Source organism: Lactuca serriola, chromosome 6, assembly GCF_051521515.1.
Source record: "Lactuca serriola cultivar US96UC23 chromosome 6, Lser_US96UC23_V15, whole genome shotgun sequence".
NCBI lineage: Eukaryota > Viridiplantae > Streptophyta > Magnoliopsida > Asterales > Asteraceae > Lactuca > Lactuca serriola.
In genome coordinates this window covers 176,326,125-176,330,178 of record NC_136413.1, presented here as the reverse complement: position 1 = coordinate 176,330,178, position 4,054 = coordinate 176,326,125, and the positions used below count along the sequence as shown (strand labels likewise).

Here is a 4,054-nt window from a genome sequence, read left to right as displayed (position 1 = left end):
TTCAACAGAAGATATAATAGAGTTGTATTATAGTCCTTACTTCGTGAGTTTCAAAACTCACGTTGTGGGAACTATGCGAAGGCAATTCGAAATCGGGCATTTTTCAAGCTAAACCAAGTCTAATATTGATGGGATTTAGCCATATGAACATTCCTATGTGCACATACAAACCCTAATGCTTGGATCTAGGTTTCTCTAATTGAACATGCAATGTATCCAAGACTTTGATGATAGATCTAGTATAATAACACAATAAAACAGATCTGAAGAATTACCTTGAATTGCTTGCTTGAATCTTCTTGTCCTTGGAGCTTAGAGTCACAAATTTCACTCCTCTAATGGCTTACAAACACCAACTTAGCAAGAGGATGATTAGAGAGAGAGAGAGGAGAGGGCAAGAAGTCAGCCAGGGTTTCTTCAAAGGCAAGAGTGCCGATTTCCTTGACCCCATGGGTCTATTTATACTCGTGAGGCTCCTAGGGTTTCACTCTTAAACCCTAATTGGATAACTTAGGCCCTAAGCAATCCAATCTCCTTATGATAAGCCTTGGACGATTTCTAAGTCTATACTAACCCTAAAATCGTCCACCCTTATCCATAAGGGATTATAGCCCAAAATACAACTATCATACAATTGACAGTTTATGCCCTTTTATTTAATTAATCTCTTTAAGTCACCAAATTAATTCCTAATTAATTTATGACTTATATTAACCAAAAACAATATTATTATTCCTTATATTATTCTCATAATATATTAATAATATTTCTTCTCTCATTATAAATCATCCTGTCAAGTTGCTATGGTGAAGGCAACCCAAAAGGACCATGCACAACCGGGTCAAATACTTGCCAAATATAGTTGCAGCCTTAGACACTTATTCCAACAAATATACCTATAGGGTTTCATCTAACAGTGATTATAAGCATAAATAAGAAACATGCAAGTCGAAAAGCACACCAAATCGGGGGTAATTGTACACTTGAAACATGAACATAAACCCTAACCCGTAAATCTCTAAAATTAGTTAAAACGAGGAATTAATAACATGAAATGCTTACCTTTTATGGAAGATTACGTAAGAGAGAAGAAAATTTTCAAGAAATGCAGCCGAAATTGAGGTGGGGGGGAGGGGGGCAGTAGAACTCACGTCGTAGGTTTAAGAACAAAAGAGTTAAAAATAGCACCTGATTAGTTTATGTCGCTGGTCCCGTGTTTTTTAAAGCTCACATCGTGGGCTTTAGGCTCACATCGTGAATTTGTAACTAGGCTAAACAAACAGGCCAAATAAATGGATCACGAGGTGGCCTTTTAACCACGACGTGTTATCGATTATTTTTACGGAAAATACCTTTCCTTTTAACAAAAATTTTACCAATTCATAATTTTAAACCCCACACTTGATTTTTTCTGTTTTCTTAAAAATTAGGATGACTTTGATGATTATATTTATCCTAAAACTCAAATAAAAATACAAAAAGTTAAAAGAAAAAAATGCAAACCAAGCTCGGGTTGCCTCCCGAGAAGCGCTTCTCTTTAAATAAGTCATGAACCAGACTCTGTACCGCCTCACGTTGAATCATTTGAAGTTTCAATCACCAACTGCTCCTTTTGTCCCTTCTATTTTTTCTTGTATGCTTGCACTCTCCTTAAGTAAGCCTTCTTAGAGTTTTCCTTTTTCAATTTGTAAGCACCTTCTTCAAGCTTTTGTTTAACTCCAACATGTTTAGGACCTTTTCTTTCTTTACTTTCCTTAGTCTCAATATTCTCCTTGTCAAAAGTTGGTGTTTTCAAGTCTAGTGTAACTTCTTCTTCATCAGTTGTCACCAAACCTTCATCACTCTCCTCACTAACTAAAGAACTTGGAGTTTCATAAGAAAAGACTTTGAAAATCATTGGGATCGACGTTCTAAGCTTTGTACACTTAACTTCTTTAATGTCTTGAATTTCTTCTTCCATTAATTTCTCCAATTCCTCAAGCTCGTTTTCTTCGTCAATATTGAACACTTCATTTTAAGCATTGTTTTCTTTGAATCCATCTTCCACTCTAAAAGTCATTTCTTCATCTCCCACCTGCAATGTGTGTTTTGACTCACATATATCCACCAAGGCTCTACATTTTTATACTCCTTCATATCTAACACGACAAAATCAATTGGAATTTTTTTTCCAATTTTTACCAAGATGTCTTCAACTATGCCTTGAGGATGAGTCACTGAATGATTAGCCATGTGAATCATCATTCTAGTAGCCTTCAAATCTGGAAAAGCGAGCTTCTGATAAAATGAGTAAGGCATCAAATTTATGCATGCTCCAGAATCGGCTAAAGCATAAATCTTCATGTTATTCTCAAATTCACATGGAATTGTAAGGCGTCTAGGATCTCCCATCTTCTTTGGTATTTCTCCCATTATCACCTTAGAACTCTGCTCACTAAGGACCACCTTGGAAGTCTTCTCCAGTTGTTGGTGAGTGTCAAGTAAGTCTTGAAGAAACTTTGCATATTCGGATACTTGTGCTAAGGATTCAATAAAAGGAGTATTAATAGGAATACTCTTAACGTGCTTTATAAAATTTAGATTTTCTTGCACCAGTGGGTGAACTTTTGTTCGAGATGAAAATGGCAGCGGAGGATGAAAAGCTTGAGTGCAAGAAAAATTTTGTTGTTCAGACCAGGCTCACGTCGTGAGGTGTGAATCCTCACGTTGTGAGGTTGGTATTTCAGCAACATTTTTCTCTTTGACTTTCAACTTCTTTGGTTATGGTTTGGCTGATTTGGCTCTTCTTCTATGGCTTCTAGGAACTCAGAAATAGTATCTTCTTTAGTGTCGATGGCCATGACATGCGGTTGTGGCTTTTTATCTCAAATTTTTGGAGATAATCTCTCATTAACTAATGTAGTTAATTGACCAAGTTAAGCTTCAATGTTTTGGATTGAAGCTTGATGATTTCTAAGTAAAGCTTGTTGGTCTCTCATTAGAACTTGCTGGTCTCTTATTGTTGCATTGGTCTCATCATGTCGTTTTTCTGAAACCTCCATGAATCTAGTAAGCATGGACTCTAAATCAATTTTCTTTTCAGGTTGTGGTTTCTATTTTTAGTAAAAGCCTCGGCCTGTTTGCCTGAATTTTTATTCTTTCTTCTTTTTGTATTCATCGTATGGAAACCATTCTTTCTTTAGCTTCCTCCAATCTTCATTATAGCGGTCTCCACTTGAGTAGAATACTTGAGCTTTCTTATTCCATTTCTCGTCCAAGTGGCAATCTTTTGTCAAATGTGGACCATTGCATCTTTCATAATCCACATAAATAGCATGTATGGATTGATCCATCTTTGTCATTCTATGGTCCATATTATTCAACATAACTAACATAGCCGCCATGTCCTCAAAAGTGCCACTCCCAATTCCTTTTCCCCCATAATTTCGAGGATTGTGATACTCACGCAAATGCTTAGAAAAATCTTCAATTAGCTCCTTGATTTCAGCAGGATTTTTCTTCGTCAAAGGTCTTTGAAAATCAATGAGTTGTATTGTCATCATATTTACCCCATCGTAGAAGATTGATACTTCTTGTTCCACATTAAGATCATTTTGAGGCCAATTTCGAAGTAATCCCTTGTAATGCTCCCGTGCTTCATAAAGTGATTCACCCGGTTATTGCTCAAGTTAGCTATCGCCTTCTTGACTTTAGACAGTTTTGATGGCGGGAAAAAATATTCTAAGAATTGTTCATGCATTTGTGCCCATGTATAATGGCACATGGTGGAAGTGCCTTCAACCAATCTGTAGCAACTCCTTTAAAAGTGACTGGAAGCATTCTTAATAACACCGTTTCGCATGGAACATTTGGAATGTTGAAGTAATCGGCGATGTCATTGACTTCATCAAGATGTTTGTAAGCATCGTCATACTCTTTTCCAAAAAAGGGAACGTCCTTAAGTGCAGAAAGAATATGTCCTTTAAGCTCCAATGTTGCGGTAGCGGGAATTGCAGGTTGCACTAAGCTTGGATCGGTCTCCTCTTGGATTCCTTCTCATACGTTTCCATCGAAA

The 4,054-nt window shown here is 36.8% G+C and overlaps 1 non-coding gene across 1 annotated transcript; it reads left to right on the top strand.

Moving 5' to 3' along the window:
- The first annotated feature begins 3,585 nt into the window (after positions 1 to 3,585).
- LOC145060614 (small nucleolar RNA R71) lies at positions 3,586 to 3,691 on the top strand. Its single transcript, XR_013686831.1, has one exon. It is a non-coding gene; the product is annotated as a small nucleolar RNA R71 (small nucleolar RNA).
- Positions 3,692 to 4,054: the final 363 nt, after the last annotated feature.